This window comes from Plectropomus leopardus, chromosome 20, assembly GCF_026936395.1.
Source record: "Plectropomus leopardus strain MGB_pleo_1.0 chromosome 20, ASM2693639v1, whole genome shotgun sequence".
NCBI lineage: Eukaryota > Metazoa > Chordata > Actinopteri > Perciformes > Serranidae > Plectropomus > Plectropomus leopardus.
The window spans coordinates 12672123-12690285 of NC_142195.1; the positions used below are offsets into that span (position 1 = coordinate 12672123).

General features: G+C 37.9%; 1 protein-coding gene across 1 annotated transcript in view; it reads left to right on the forward strand.

Moving 5' to 3' along the window:
- Window positions 1-18163, forward strand: part of astn2 (astrotactin 2) — a 360618-nt gene that overhangs the window by 70261 nt on the left and 272194 nt on the right. The window lies entirely within an intron of this gene.

An 18163-nucleotide genomic window follows, 5' to 3' on the forward strand; every position in this document is an offset into this window, starting at 1 on the left:
CAGCATGTCATAGAACCAATTTATTACGTAGTATGCATAAACACATTCATATTTATTCTGCAAGAGGAGCTGTTCAAATGTTATCAGACCAGATTTACACCAACCTGTACCTATGGCAAAGGGAATTACATAGGAATGGTGGATAGATGTTGGTTGTTTTTTTTAGCGAGACATCATCAGAATTTTCAACCATAATTGCGCCATCAACAAGATCTACTTTTGTTGTGCAAAATCTGTGGTATTGCCGTGTGATATGATATTTTTCTAACCAAGTGGTTTTTGGTGCCGAAACAAAATGACACATTAACCAGAGTGTTGTTGAAATGTAAAGAAATGTAAAGTTTAAACATACACTGCATAATAACTAACTGTTGTGCTGCAAAGAGTAGCATAAAAGTCAGAAGCACTCACTCAGCAGCAAAATCTGGGTACCAAAACCAGAAGTACACTGCACAGAAAAAAATGACAGCTCAACTTGAGGGAATGTCAGTTGAGTGAAGGTCTTTGATTGATAATTCGACTCTTCGACTTTTGAGGGGCAACCCAATATTTTTTCAGTGTTTTCTCTGATGTTTGTGAGTGTAGAGCAAAAAATTTAATGTTGCGTTACTGTAATAATCTGGCACCTACTTTGACTTAAAAGCCCGTGTTTCAGAATTATTTCAAGAGCACATTGTGTTTACACTACATATTCACACAAAGCACATATATTTAAACTGAGTTTAAGGGTAGCCAACACAGTGCAGGGTCACTTGCATGGAGCCAATGAGTTGACTGCAGGGCACGTTCTAAAGGAAACTGCGGTCAAGCCAGCAATTACTTGAATCACAATGGTCAAATCAGCCAACGACTGTAGCACACCCATGTACTGACATTCATGGTAAAAGCATTCAAAATGCGAAGAATGAGCTGACAGGGAGAGCTAGAAAAGGACTTGATGAATTTAGTGTTGTTTAGTGTTGTTATTTAAACACACAGTTACAAAGTGCTTCACATAAACAAAGTGCACAAGTCAAAATCGGAGTACATATATACAAGACTACAAACACACATACCAATATGGCATTTGCAGTTTAAAACAGCTGCTGCTGCCACTGTGGCCTTGTTGTTGGATATTAGAAACAGGGCCTGGTTTTAGCAGTTTCCAGTGAGTGACACTGTATCTCTGTTGTCAAAGTGCGCATTTAGCTCTGGGACATTCAACTGTGCTTAAATCACATCCAGGAATACAAAAGTGTACTTAATAATATGAGTTCTAGCATTTCTCTGGCTGTGCTGTTAAGCTTTGTGGAGAATGTTTTTGTGTACACACAGACGTGCTCGTGCTACATTTTACGCAGTTGAACTGTATATGTGGGTGTGGGTGTGCGTGTGCAGATGCCTGTGCACTCTCCCTTTCCACATGATTATTCGGGATCATTCACCTTCTGTTGTAACAGTACATCCATTTTCTAAACTGCGTATTGTGTGCATGGTTGCAGGGGGCTGGAGCCTATCCCAGCAAGCATTTTTACAAAACCATCTTTCACAGAGCTGACACACATAGACAGATAAGTACAAATTACACACACAATCACACCTATGGGCAATCATGCAGACAGGGCAAACAGAAAGTCCACATAGAATGGCCTTCGCTGGTCAGTGGATTTTAACCCAGAACACCCTTTGGATGAATTGTCTCAAATTCACTGCTTAAAAACTTGTAGTATTGTTTTCATACCACAGTTCATAGTCAGTTTAAATGAACAACATAATGACCGTATGTGGGAGGTTGTGTTGCAAATTGCCTGAAAACACTCAGCATTCAGGAAATAAACACCCATACTTCCACAAGGTTGAGTTGAATGTGCAAAGATGTAACTTGCCCTGCATCTGCATAAAAGAGAGTTGAAACTAACTTGGAAAAATGTTGTCTTGTGAAGAGCATTATAGCATAGTTAAATAGAACTCATAACAATCCTCCCTTTAAATACCCAGGGGTCATGCATGTGCACCGCGTACTCATCCAGATGTCCCTTGTTCACGCGCACAGCATGCACATGCTTTTGTTTGAGTGGCCAAGTGTCATGACCATTGTAAATTGCCTCTCTTCAGACTTCAGCTGCTATGCAACTAAAAAAGACTGAATGCTATTAATAGAGACAAAACTCAGGTAGAAGTGCCGCCTCTCCCCATTTTTGTTTTTCTTTCCTCCCTTTTTTTCTTCTGCCCATTCATTCACCTTTTCTTTGTCTGTTCTGTTGCCTGGGTAACAGTTACCGATGGAGACCAGGAGTTGGGGGAACAAAAGTGCAATCCTGAAGGGAAAGGATTATTGAATAGCTGTATTCATACGTGCACTTTTGTCTGCTTGTGTGTGTGCTTGTATGTTTGGATGCTTGATGACTGGATATTGTCATTCTTAAGAGATGATGATTTGCTGAAATGATGGCGACGGGATAAATACCATTTATGAAATGGTTTAACCATCAGCTTACAATATGGCATGCTGTACATGCAAGGGCTTAAAACGTTTTAGAATGTAACAAGAAGGGCTGGCACAATATTTTCACCACACGGTAATTTTTCGCGATTTCACAAAACCATATTATTATGGCGTCTATGGAGATTTTGGGAAAAAATGCTGTAATTGAAGTTCATCTTTAACTTCCGTGTTCATTTTGTTTGTCTTTTGACGAATTACAAATTAAAAAATAGTGAAGGGAGGTGGAGAGAGTGTCTGTAACCATATATTTGATATTATTATATGTATATTATTAACATATGCATAATTCATTTTTAATTTCTAAATATATAGGGGAAATCACAACACTACTAACAAATCTGTGTGTGTATGTGGGAAGCTGGATTGAAATGAAATTCTGCTCAGTCATTTCGTTGAGGGGAAAATTATACAGTGCTCAACTGAAGATTTAAACATCAAGAAACAGAACAAGTAGTAATGTGGTCTTTGAATATATAATTAATCGCAGTGCAACTTCAAAAACATCTGCAAACTGTAAACGTATTATTTTTAGAACAAATACAATATGCATAATGTAATATAATGTACTGTTTTTATGCAATGTGCAGTTTTTCAACTTTTAAGCACATAAACATGTTTGTTCACAGCTTAGCTGTTGGTATATGGTAGACCGCAAATAAACACCATAGTTAATAAGCATTCCTTATTAAAATAGTCAGCGTCATATATTGTATTTTATAGTATCTATTCTCTTACTCTCTCCCGCTCTGTATGTGGATATAAATGGCTCATTCTAAGGTAACGAAACAAAATTTAAAAAATTACCATAATAATGACAATTGTATATGTTTTCAGTCAATATATCCCTCTAAATCTTACACACTGAACCTTTAAAAAATACAGCACCAAATCAGGTTCCCCCTATGACTGAGAGCCAAAGAACTGCTTTTGAATACTGTTTACCCCTATTTTTGTTTATGTTGATGCATCACTTCACAGATATTTACTGCTGGGAATTAGACCATCCTCACTGCATATCTCATTAACCTCTATGAACTCTAAAGATAGCACCACCAAGCTCCACCATACTAACTACTGTCAGCTGGCAGACAAGTAACTTTTTTTCCCCTCAACTGTTCCTACAGTATGTCTCACTATCGATTCATCTCAATTCTTGCTGTTTCTTTTAATGGCCCCTTGAAAGCACAGTGACTTAAGTCTTGGGGAGTTTCCCATCAATGTATATTTGAAGTGCTTGTTTTCCCTCCTCTTAGCTCTAATGATAGCAGATGTGTTTTGCTAGCAGCCATTAATGACTCAAGCACCAATTGGGAACATCTGTGCTATTTGAATTGGGCTTGGAAGAGTTATTCCGACCTGTGTTATCTATTAGCATTTATTTTCAAAGCAATCTTAATCCATTACATTACATGTTGCCACTGCAGGACTGTGTATTTCAGTACCCCCCCCCCCCTTCGCCAAAGACTGAGTGGAAGACAAACTGACATGTCCCCCACAGGCCTCTATGTTTTAACCCAAGGGTTAGGTGAAATAATTCTCAATACACTGTTAATTATTCCAGGATTTTACAGGATGTAACTGTAATATTCACAATAAATTAATGTAAAAAATGACAGTGATAGTAGATATGAAGCTACTGTGATTATTTCAGGATTTCACAAAATGTAAGTGTAATATTTCAAAATAAATTGCTGTGAAATTGCACAGTAATATAGATAAAAAGATACAGTGGTAATTTCCAGGATTTTACAGGATGTAACTGTAATATTTCTACTAAAATACTGTAAAAATGACACCGTGATATAGATACACTGATACTGTAATAATTTCCAGGAATTTACAGAATATAACCGTAATGTGTCACAATAAATTACTATAAAATTTACAGGATGTAGCTGTAATATTTCACAATTATTTACTATAAAATTATAAAGTGATACACAGATACTGTGATAATATGGATGGATGGATTATAATATTTCACAATAAATGACAGTAAAATTATACAGTTGTAACTAGATGTAACTACAGTATTTCTCAAAACATTTTTTTAACTGATTCAGTGATAGGGATACACAGATTCTGTTATTATTTCCAGGATTTTTCAAGGTAAAACTGTGATACATCTCAATACATTTTTATAAAAATCATACAGTGATATAGATACAAAGACACTTTGAAATTGTCCAGGTTTTTACATAATTTAACTGTAATATTTCAGATTAATTTCTGTAAAAATGATTCAGTGAAATAGATTCAAAGATATTTTGATTATTATGATTTTACAAATTATAATTGTAATCTTTCACAATAAATTACTGTAAAAATGATCCAGTAACTAATTGTGAAAGTAATGCAATTTGTAGTGAGTAATTTGTAAATTACCTGCTAAGGTACATTAATCTGTAAATGTACTGTCAAACATTTTACAGTGTAGGAACACTATACTCTATATAACGTGAAATATGTGTTTTAGAGCTGCCAGTAAAGTAAGGAGACATTGCTGTGATATTGGGAACAAGGGAATGACCAGGGATTAGGGACTTCGAGGGGGCAAGAGCAGGACGTGGCACAAAAGTGAGTTTTTGATTGTGTCTGGCACATGTGGACAAAGACTACCTTCCCCTTCAGCTGCTGGCGCTCGCTGACAGGTCTACTCCCGCAAGCTGTTGTGGTAACACTTGGCCGACAGCTGCAGATACAAATAAAGGCCTCACTTCAAGCTAAACGACAGGGAATATAACAAGGGCTGAGGCCCCAGCTGCCTCTGATGGTGGTACACGAGCGAAAGCACACACTAACACATAAAAACACCTATAATCATACATAGCTCCATTGCACCCGCCAGCTTTCAAGGCAAGGATATTTCTCTCTCGAGCGGAGAGGAAAGTCATTCATTTCACAGTTTTGGTCTTATGTTTATTCTGCATCCTGTTAAATACCGTACAATTGCAGCTGACAGCATGGCAAAAAGAACAATCTGAGTAATCCTTGTAAGCCTTGGAACACTTGAAAAAAAAAAGATCCTCAAAGTAAAATGGCAAAACAAAATGACTGTGTGTGTCAGTCTGCACTGATTTTCCCACATGCTGCTCTTTATAAGTATGCACCATTGTCCACACTCTGATGCATGAATCTTAACAAAAGCAAAAATCCATTCCCTGCCCCTTTCACTCCTCAGCCCTTCCTTTTTCTCAATCAAAGAGACCCCAAGGGCCTCATTGTCCAGGCCCCTCTTATTGCCTTGTTATCAACAGCTGTAGCAAGCCTGTATCGGCCCCTTGTGACACCACTGCAAATATTGGCATTACCTTTCTAATCACATGTCTTCCTGTAAGATGTCACCACGGCAGGCTAAGTGTGCTTACAGTTGGCTTACATTGCCTCAGTGTGAAGATATCATTTATCTCTTATAAAAGCAAATGAAAGAGCCATAATGTAGTGCGGGAGGGGGGCGGTGGTGTGAGGCTGTGGGGGCATTGTAGTCTCTTCTTTTCCAGCAGTACTAATTTGCCACAGTAATGAGCATGCAGCGGTGCATGGTCATCAGGCAATTATATTTGGTTACCATGCAAACAGCGAGCATCATGGGATGTCATTACACTGAGAAATATACCAAGGCTCCATTACAATGGCGGGGAGAAAACAAGTGCTAGCCATTATCTAAACGCGGACCCATTTTTTCAACATGTGTGTGTTTTTGAAATGCAAAAATATTTTTCCTCAAGGGATGCCCTCATGGGTAACAAACTGATGAATGCAGTCATCTATATTTTATTTCTTCCTCTATTTGGCCTATTTTTTATTATTAATATTTTTCCCTTAAATGTGATTACATCAAATAAAACTCATGGACCGACTCCGTATATTCTACTCTGTAATTATTTTGTTTGCAGTGTGCAAAAATGATTCAGTCAAAGATCATCATTTATAAATCAGAAAAAAGTTTAAAAACCTAATTTACCTTGAACCATATGCATCGGGAAAATAAGCACACTGCAGGAATTGAAACCCGAGATAGCTGTTTTCATTCAAAACAAATGTATGTCTGATTATATTGGAAATGCTCATTGGGTGGTGTAATGAAAAAATGTTTAACTGAAAGCCCCTGTAGATTTTAGTAAATACTAATGCCCTCTATCAACCATGCTGCAGATAGTTATGAGACATAATGCACAGCTCCCATTTCCTCCATTATTGTACAGAAGTGCTTAAATTGCTGCCATGCTCTCAGAACTTGCTGTTTCTGTTATTTTACGGAGTGTGTAACAGTAACATTTCAATTAAGTGTACACTAGAGGACCTAATGCTGGAGGATATTACTTTTTTTTTTAATAATCAATGCAAACTGTTTTTGGTCTGGTAGGTTTTTGTTATGTTTCAGACTAAAGCAAGCTGGTTGCAATTGTAATTATAGTCAATTTAAAACTTGCAATGCAGCTATAGCAACACAAAACAATGATAAACATGTTGGGGGACATGTTATCAGATACAGACAATTTGAAACAACATGCAAATGAATCTTCTGATGTACAGAAAGTGTTTTTTTTTATTTTACAATGATGTTTTGCAGTTGCACTTGCAGTTTATTACATTGTACACAGTCAGTCATGGGATTTATAGTGCTTTCTTTGATGTTTGGCATGCCTAAATGCAGACAATAATATATTTTCTGTGAACACAAACTTCTGAAACAGTACCTCTTTTAAAAAAATGACTTCTCCGCAAGCATTGCATATGTATGTAGAGCTCCCCTCGCAGAACTGAGATGTCATTTATCTCTGTAATCTATGGTACTGATGCCGACTTCATCCCTATGTACAGGCCCCGAGCTTAGAGACCCTGGAACAGACTTATTGTTCGGCTGGCTGAGAGAGGAAAGCGGTGGGCGTAGGGCATGGGCTAAAGCTAGAAAAAGCCTGTGAGAGAGGTATTGGGTGGGCGGGAGCACCACACTAGCAAATCAGGCCTAATTCTCTGTTATAATTCACAGGGCCAGGGCTCAAGACAGCATTATCTGCCCTCATATCTTTTCCCTGTGTGGGATAGAGCGCCATGGCATGTAAAAAGGGGAGGATAGTGAGGCGGAGTAATGAGGGGATAGGACTCAAGGCGATGGAAAAGAGGGTGGGGAGTGGATGATGGAAACATGTATTAGTTCCCATGGCGAGAGGGACAAAATGGAAAGGTCGACCTGGTGCTTTCCAGTTAAGCTGTGGGAGATTTTCATTCAGTTTTCAATCACAGTGTAATCAGATTTTATGATTAGGTACGGGCTTTTGGTCAGTGTAATTTCTCCAGTGATTTACATAGCCAGGGCTGTGGAATGATTTTCAGTCACTTCAAAAAGGAATATTTCACTTCTGTCAAAAAACTTCACCTCACCAGTTCAGATACAACACATACTTTGGGATTTTTGAAAACATGTCCCTTTTTATATTACATTCGTCAGCAACCGAACAAACCCTGTATTAACAAAAGCACATGGTGTTGATGCAAAGCAGCTGCCTCACTTATGCGGTATTGAAAAGGGGGAGAAAAATGATCCTGGTTTAGTGTGTTTGTAGGTACTGTTGTGCATCCAAACCGCCACAAAGACCCACTCAAAGAGAAGGTGAGTCAGTCAGTTAGTCACCGCATGAATGAATGAATGAGAGGCAGCTGAACCTGTTTTCTGCAAAAACTGAAATGGAAAGTATCAAAATTGGTACCAAAGACTGACCATTCTACCAGTGTAAAAACCCAACAAGTCCTCCAGCACATACGATCACTTGGTTGAATGTTCCTGCCTCTGAATGCAACCCATAGAGCACCTACCGGTGGATGATGAAATACTCCTGTGCTTTTTTGAAGCATCTATCCAGGTGCCATGCAGTTGTTCTGAAGGGCCAATGTTTTGTTGCCCAGTTAGTCGGAAAACACATTCCATTACACCAAGAGTCCATTTGTCCAACAACTGTTATTCCAAAAACACACACCTATTCCTCCAAAGTCCTGTTGCTCCAAAAATGCACTTTGCTCTCAGTTAGTTTCAGTTTCCCTGCGGTGTTTAAACCACCAATCCTGGGTGTTTGAACTGATCCTTGGTGGTGGTTTCCAACAGGTGTGAATCACCCATCCTGGATGTTTTTACCGACCTGTTGCTGCGTTTCCCAGAAGGGTGTGAGCCACCAATCCTGGTGATTTTACCAGTGTTTTTTTTTCTTTCTCAAACGTGGGTGTTTTAAGCCCAAACATGGTCTATTCCTAAACATAACCAATGTTTTTTTGTGCCTAAATCTAACCAAACATTCACTGCAGCATTGTTGACAAATGTAACATATCCATGGTTTATAGAAACGTACAATACAAGTTTTTTCTGGGTTTAACTGGGTTGTGTAAGTGCAGGGAGTGTTGTTGTTGGAGAAAGTGGTCTTTGGGGCAATGCCAGTTTGATCGTTCGATCATGGGCTGTCTTAGAAATGGGCTTTCAGTCCAATTGGACATTTTCGGACCAACAGGGCAACATAATTTTGGGCTGTCGAAACAATGGGTAGTCCTCATCAGTCCACCCTGATCTTGTCCCCAGCTTAAGTTTTCCTTCTTTGCTTCCATCATAATTACTATGACTACTAAAGATTGACGCTTAACGATAGATGCAAATATAGGTTGTAGTTTCCGCTTGTTAAAACCACCTTTGTGGTTGTAGTTTGGAGGAAAACAGTGTTTAAAAACCAGAACCGTACGATGGTGCAGTTTCTTTATTTCTTTGTTCCTTTATTGAACACAAGAAAGCCAGTCTTGTGGCTTCACACACTGTCATTTGTTTACATTCTTTCCCCTTTTCCTTCCTCCTTGCACCTCCTTCCTGATGACATCATGCAAGTTTTGACAGATGGCCAGTTATGATTGGACGGAAACCAACATGTAGTCTATCATGTCTCTCAGCCAAGTCACGGCAATCATTTACTATAATTACCTAAGCTGTCATAGTAATCAAAGACAAAAAGACAAAAAGATTGTGTATTTTAGATGTGGCATAAAGCTTAATATCAATCTGGCTTCACTGTGTCTGTATTATTTGTCTGTGCCCAGTAGCCATTTCTCCATGTGCTCAGGTAATGGACAGCCATGGCTTCTCCAAGGTGAATTAGCCGAGTGGAAACATTAAGTAAAGAGCCAAGTCCTGTCATTCACGCTGCGACTTCTAGTTGGACAGAGAGAATGGAGAGCAGATGCTAGGGCACATGCCACTTTAACTTCCTGCTGGGAGAGAGGGATGGGAGAAACAGATACAACACTGGGAGCTGGGGGAGTGTAACAAAGTGTGGGTGGCTGACAAATAAAAGATGGTCGACAGGTAAAGGATGGTGTTCTGTCTTGAAGGTTTTTGCATGACATACAGTGGCATGAGCACAGAAACAAGCCATTAAAAAATGTGTTTGTTTGTATATGAAGGTGGCCCATATATGCGACTGTGAGTACACCTGTGTGCATTTGGCTGTACTAGCTTGCATGAGTATCCAATGCTTCTAGGCATTTCGGCTTTATGATAATACACACGTCATCTGCTATTCTTGTCAGAATCCAGCATGTGACTGTTTCACAGTAGCATTTGCTCTAAACATCCTAAAGATTACTATAGTCTATTCTTCTCTCAGAGCGAGAAGTGGATGGTTACTAGGGTTCAGTGAGCCACAGCCTCCACTGTGCACAGATGGTGGCTAAACCACAGAGCATGTGTTGGATGTGTTGGCTCTGAGTCGTGTTGTTTCGATGCATAAAGATGCTTATTAGGACCATGGGGGAGTCAGTTGTGCCAAAGTACATATAAAGGTCCAATGTCTGTACATCTCGAGGCGCCACAGGAGCTAATGAACCAAGAATGAAGTGGATCAATGTAATTGATCATCAGACTTCCTGGCTGTAGAAGAGTTTTGTTGTGGTTTGAGGGTTTGATTGAGCAATGCTTTCATCAATTACGTGCATACAGTTTATGTGTTTGCATCCTATTAACCACTCTCCACTCAGGCTTAATATTTTTACTGAAACATGTCACAATAAATAATAGGAATAGAAAAGTGGCATCATGTTACAACAAGTTTTTAACACTGTGGTTAACAATATAAAAACATTTCTTCCATAGGCGTAGAATTCTGAAGAAGGATGCAGGGCACACGTCCTCCTCAATATTAAGAACATGTGCATTTGTCCCCCACAAAAAAAGTATAAAAGTAGCTTAGAAAAAAAAATTAAAACATTTCCACCTGAAATTGATGGAGAAAGAAGCCCAAACTGTTCCATACATTTCACTAGAACGCAGAAAATTAAATGTTTAGCGCTATCAATATTTCCTGGGAGACAACCCCTAACTGTCTTTGCTTCATTTTCCTCAGAAAGGGAAACAAAATCTACATCTTTGATTGCTTCACATAATTTTAAATGTTCAAATTTAAAATATATCTATATTATTTATTTAAAGGAACAGGTCTTGCCTGAATCAAAAATACACATTTTTCCTCTTACCTGTAGTGCTATTTATCAGTCTAGATTATTTTGGTGTGAGTTGCCAATGTTTAAACTATTGGCTGTGGAAATGTCTGCATTCTCTTGAATGAATGGTCTGCTTGTGGTGCTCAAAGCACAATTTAAAAAAATCTCAATGCTCAGCAACTCACACCTAAACAGTCTACATTGATAATAGAACTACAGGGAAGGAAAAAAAAAACAAGCAAACAAACAAACAAAAAAATTATGTTTCGATTCGATTTTGGGGTGAACTGTCCCTTTAAGCTAATCTGCACTGTGTGTTATGCTTCATCACAATATGTACTGCAATTAGATTCATTTTCAGTATGCATTAAAATTATCTTTTTATACTTGTTATATACTAACTTCATCTTAGTGGTGAATTAAACTGATACATGACTGCAGTTCTCACATAATTTCCAATCCAGAGTGATGATATTTACAAGTAATGTTGCCCCCTTTGACTTCATACTTCTAACTTCTGTTTTGAATGCAAACTGTAGCAAAGCATCTGCCTAGACATCTGCTATTTTCTATGAATGGGCCAAAGAGAGGTGACACATCTGAGAGATCCATGGTGACAGTGCTATTTCTGTCCTCAACGGAAGAAATGCCGTCAGAATTAGAGTCACATTGCAGAGATTAGACACAACAGCAGAATATGCCGAAAAAATGTCAGAGCAGAACAACCACACAAACATGCTCAAGATGTTGCCACATCTCTGCAAGATGTTGCTAAAGTAAATGTTGAGCAGATATTATGCAAAACAACCTGCTTTGCTTGAAAAGAAGAAAATGAAAAGTGATCATATTGTTCTCGTCATTTAGGAAAAAGCAAGTTAAATACTGAACAGAAAATGCACTGAAATAGGCTTACATAACCCAAGTTAGATCAGTAAGTACAAACGTCCGACAGCTGGGATTTTCTCATTTCTGCCAGTATTGTATGGCTCATTCTGAAGCCATAAAAAACTCCAACCTTGCTACTTCTCTCATTAGCACACACCAAGGGCTGTCTACAATTTATCAGTGATTGAATATCTTTAATTCAAATTCACTTCAATCAGGCTTAATGATCAAGTCTAATGAGGTTTTGCTGTGGGTTTGTTAACCCCTGGACTCCTTAAAGTAGTGAGACTGACTACTGCTATAACTATGTTGGACCATGAGAGTGGCAGGTGGGGTAAATGTGTCTTTAACGCTCATTATATTTATTTTACGTGTTAAAAATAAGGAATACATTCATCGAAAAAAACATAGCTAACATAATTTTCAAGACAATTTGTCTGATCTTGTCTTTGTGTTAATTGTTTGTCTTTTGTTATTTTCTATTTTTTATGTTCTGATGAAATCCCTCTGTTTTCTCCACTCGCTATTACAAAAGTATTTTTGGTGACTCATCTTGAACTCTGAACCAGTTACATAAATGTACTCAATCAAATGTATAAAATAAAGTAGCTGAAATATAAGCTGCTAAAAGGGCAATATCTTAATGAGGCATGTGCTTGGAGAATAACTTTAACATTTCCAAGGACTGTGGTTGAGGTCTCATTTATTCATTTTACCCTTATATAAACAAATGAGCTGTGTTTCTAAAACAGCCAGGAAAAACAAAAGTTAATTTCTTAAAACCATGTTAATTACATTGCAGTGTTGCCTAAGCCAGCCATCTGAACAACTCCTGTTTTCACTTTGTGGTGGAGATTTTAGTCTAATGTGTTCTGAATGTGGAGAAAACAATATTACTAGAACATATTGAGCTCATATTTGCTGATATATGGTATTGATTTTTTTTTCATAACTTGCCCAAAAACAGCATCAGGTTTGATTTTTAAGCAGAGTTTTATGAAATATTTTAAACTAGGGGTGTCAGACATACAGCCTGCAGGCCAGAACGGCTCCAATCTGGCCCACTGGATGACTGTACACACCTACTATTGGATCACATCTGAAAGCAAAGAGGCGGCAGGTTTCAGAAACAGGTTAAACACTGAGTAGACTACTTTATCTAAAATGCTGCTTCAGAGGCTTTTCCACCCAAACTAGAATACAGTCTCTGATAAAACAATAACAATAACTTTGTGCAAACTATTGTCAATCAGCAGCTTCTGTACAAAATAATCTGTATCAGACTTCCATCGTAAAGCAAAATTGGTGGAAAGATGTTGCTCAGGAGTTAGAGCCACTAATTGTGTGAAATCAGCGGTTTAATCCCAGACTCCTCCAGTCCGCATGTTGAAGTATCCTTGGCCAAGATACCAACCCACAAATTTGCTCCCAATGGCCGTGCCATTGGTTTGTGTGCATGTATATGTCCAAAATAAGTGGTGGCATTTTGTGTAGTAGCCTTGGCTAATGAATGTAGTGTAGTGTTTGTAATGTAGAGTAAAAGCACTTTGAGCGGTCAGAGGACTAAAACTTAACAAGTACAGATCTATTTACATTTATCCAATGGTTTTACCACTTGAGATCAGATTGGGTTGTATGTGGCACATGAACTAAAATGAGTATGACACCATTGTATGAAATACTAGGATAATATCAAGTACATCAAATGTGCCCCAGTGACAAGATTAATACTTATGTATATAATTATTCTTTATAGTTAAGACTTTCATTGCTCTTTGCACTGCTTTCAGGTTTATTTTGTGGTCATGCACTCAACCCGTATCATTACTGCTCATTATTATATACACTAACAAAAACAGTAGAAACCTGCTGCAGTCCTTTTCCCTCTGTAGTTTTAAGATGACTGTCATGGCTAAACTGAGGTAATAGCTTAATCTGAGGAATTTGCTGGTATTATGTCTATTGAAAAAAAGGTTAGCAGAAGTGTTGAATTATTCAGTGCAGGTGTTTGTCGCCAAATTCTACATTCAATCTGTAAAAGACTGAGGATAAAAAGTAAGTGAGAAGGGATGAAGCCATTGCAAGCGAACCTGACAGGGAATGATGAAAGGAAAGAGGCAACTTGATCCACAGTAGAGAGGAAAAAAGGGAGAATTGGAGGAAAGGAAATGAAAGGTATAAAGCAGGGACAGCAGGGAATTTACAGGAGAGCTAATGGGAGAAGGGTTGCAGGGAGAGGAACAAAAAGCAAAAAAGGGAAGAATAACAGGCAAAATGATTTTGATGGGAAATGTGGGAATTGTGGGGAAAAAGAGAATGCAAAATAAGAAAAATCATCACAGGCTGAAGTAAACCAGGATAGAGTGGAATTATGTGGTTTCCAGCCACTCTGCACCCTGTGAAGTCACTTAGGACTGAAGCAGCAGGGATTTGTAGGGTCTGAAGATGAACAGAAAACCCATTTTCCCTCATGGCTACATCTGCCACTGTGAATTTATATGGCTGTTGTAGTGAAGAGTGGAAGAAAGATGTGATCGAACATGAAGGGGGAATGGAGACGGAGAGACGAGCGGTAATTGAGAAGGGGGAGAGAACAAAAAGCGAGAACAGTGGGAAGTGCGGAGGAAAACATTATCAGATGATACGGGAGGGGAGATTTGAGAGAATCTTAAGGGCACTGATGTGACAGAGTCAAATTAACAGACATTTGAGAAGACAAAAGCTGACATGTGTAGTGTATATAGCTTTTTTAGTCAGAGGGCTTGCACTTTGTAAAGGTTTTAGACCGTCAGAACTGTAAATCGACTTGAGCACCACGTCTGCAATGTTCAAATTTAAATGCAAGGAGGGTAATTAAGGTTGTAAATGTCAAACGTTTCCTACCAGAGCTTGGTGTAACTGTAAAATGTGTAATTGCTGAAAATTTCCATGACAAACAGGCAATTCATTTTTTACAGTCCACACTGTGAAATCTGACAAGTTTATTGTACTAGGAAACTGTTTGTCTCAAAAAATGAAATTATAAACAACTATTAGTCATTATTTAAGTTTACATTATATCTAATTGTTAATTGTACTGAAAATGTAGTTATATTTACTTGATTTTTCTGAAGTTGTTGCCACTTAAAAATTAGTTTAATTAAATCAATCATTCTAAGTTTTAGCAACTTAAGTAAACCAGGTTTATTTTTATACAGATCTCTTTTCTGATAGGTGAAAACTATAGTTTTGTAACTAGCAGAACTTGAAAGTTGATCTTACTTTAAATAATCTTGGAAAGTGATTGCCTTGAAAAAGGAAAGTAAATGTGACTATTCATCTCAATTTATGTTTACTTTATAACAAATTAGGTTAACTCAAAATTTGGCTACATCTACTTAATTTTGTGAAGATGTTGCACCTTAAAAATGACAAGTGGATTTCCCTTGTTCTTTTGTGTAAGCAACTTCATTAAACCAAGTTAGTCTGACTTAACTTAACTTAACTTTTAAACTTAACTATTTTTTTGCAACCAACAGAATACAGATATATAGCACAGTAAAATTGTTTAACTAAAGTGTACTAAAGTTGCTAAAACTTGGATTGATTAAACTTATGTCATTTTTAAGTTGCACCAACTTCACAAAATCAAGTAAATGTAGATAAATTTCAAATAAACTTAATTATTAGATATAAAATAATCATGAATTAAAATTAATAGCTATATTTACTTAAATATTAAACAGTTGCTTCCCTGGATTTTTTTTAAGGTAAAACCAATTTGTCAGATTGTACAGTGTAAATCGTATGTTAATATTCTTAAACATGTTAACAAAACAGAACTTGCAGATCTCCTAACTTCATCATTGACAAAATCTTCGTTATCAAGTTAAGTCAGACTAAATTGATTTCCTGCATCCCATGTTTAAGTAGCAACAACCTCACAAAATTAAGCAAATACAGTTCCATTTTAAGTAAACTTGACAGTTATATATAAACAGATTAAGATCAATAGTCATAGTTACTTTGTTTTTTCAAGGCAATCTCAAGGGCATCTCCAAGATTTTTGAAAGTTAGATCAACTTGTCAGATTTTACAGTGCAGTGACAGTCAGCTGACATGTTACATCAGTGTTGTGAAGAAAAACATCACCGAGCTGCAGAAGATATTTCAGTCTTATTTTTTAAGTGGCTAAAAGGACTCTTTGAAACTGCAGTTTTAACAGTTTGTCCTGTTTCATGGCAATTTCTTTCAGAGGTGCTACACAGCCATACAATGTCACTCCATTATCACTCCACTGCTAAAATGAAACATATGCCTTCATATGTTTCTGCCATTCTTCAGGGAGAATTAATGTAGAAGTGCAGGCAAAGAGGAGTTTGCGGGACTGCATTCCTGCAAAGCTGCCATCCTATTGGAGATTAATGAACAAGTTTGTCCGTGGTACTAGTCCTCTCTGGGCCGCCTCCCCTCTCAGCATAGCGTGATTTATGGACACCCAGCAGTGCATGAGTTATAATTTCAAAGGGGTTTGTTTTTCCTCATGAAGATGGAATTTTAAATGTTGTGATGAATGACCCCTTGTGGATTTTATTTATTATTCTGTCGTGATTTTGTGTGTGCGTATCTGGATTTTATGGGCCTCCATGTGTTGCATGTGTGTCATTTTATGAATCTTTAAACATGCTCTTGCAAACATGCTGACCCTGCATTTTCTGTCTGACATCGCGGGAATGTATCGCCCTTAGGTTGCCATGTCTTGCCGAATCAAACACTACATCTCACCTATTGGATGTCTGTCATGGTGGGAAAAAAAAATCAACGGACAAGTCACGCCCTCCCTTTCTTTCCCTCATTCTGTCCGTGCATATGGATTTACTTTATCACCAAGCCGCAGCATGTATGGCAGGGTGTTTGATGTTGCCGTGATGGTGAGATATTGAATGGACTGTGGAGAAATGCAACGCTTCTTGGTGAAATTACAGGTCCACAGAAAGAAGGAGAAAGGGCCGTAGGAAGAAAGAGAGGGCAGAACAGGCTAAAACCCCTGGTGCACTGGTGTGTGTGACACTCTAGAGATATGAGTTCAGATGCAGCGCTGCTACAAAGAAAATAATTTCTGCCTGACTTCTCTGTCTATGTGCTGGAGAAACTATAGATGGAGAATGGATACAATAACAGAAACACATGCACAGTAAAATGCAATCTCTTCAAGGGATGGGATGATATCATGGACTGTGAAAAATAATGGACGTAGCTTCCGTGACACCCATTGGTTTGCATTGTACTGAAGCTACAAGTTAAGCAGTAGTTTATGATTCTGTTGTTGCTGCATTATGTTATGAGGTAATGCTGATATATTATCTTCTGTATATGTCCATTGTGTGCGTGAATGTATGCAGGTGCCGACTTGATGTCTGACCACAAAAAGTGCACAATGTGCTAACAAAGTGCTGATTTTAGAACTAACAATCTTTTATGTGCTGTGCAGCAATTTTATTGTGTGCAAGTGTGCTTTTATATGCGTGTGTATGTGAATTAGTGTGTCTGTATCCTTCCTACCTTCTAATTACTTGCTACTGTCATCATTGCTACAGGGGGGTGCCCTGTGATTCATTTTCCTCTCTCTTTTCCAAAATAAGTACAGAGATACTTATGATCCTCAACAGCGTCCTTTGTCTTATGATGTGCTAGACAAAACAACAAAAACCTATTCCAAACAATGACTAACTCTGAAGCAAATAAATCAGTTTTCAAAACAATGCTGAAAATGGATTATATAAGACAGTAGACCAGTTAGTATGTAGAGATAGTTGATGTTGGTGGGTGTGGAGGGTGAGATTCAAAGCATAAATACTGTGTGAGGTGAAAGAGACAGGTGCGCCCTGGAGCTGAAAACAACTGTAAATTATTACCAACACGGTCAACATGTCAAAATCCATACTCTTTCTGTGAGCTGTTTCTCACTCATATCTGAACACACAGACGTGTGAACATGTTTTTCTGTTCAGTGTGACATTTTCTGAACACATCCTAATCTTCAGTGTCCATTGTGAATAAACACCCATAAATCATAATGAAATCATAGGGAAAACGCTCTCTATGACACTTTTTTTTTTTGCCACCTTTGTTTTTCTTAAAACATGTATTTTCTTTCTTTCTTTGAATCAGAGCAATACAGTGGTATTACAGTGTCTGTCATGCTTTTAATTGTGCAAATTTAGGCAAAAAATAGAAAAAGAAATGGCAATATTATGTGTCCTGCTTACATCACGTGTCGTGTCGTGTCATATTGTATCGTATCATATCGTATCGTACTGCACCGCACTGCACCGCACCGCA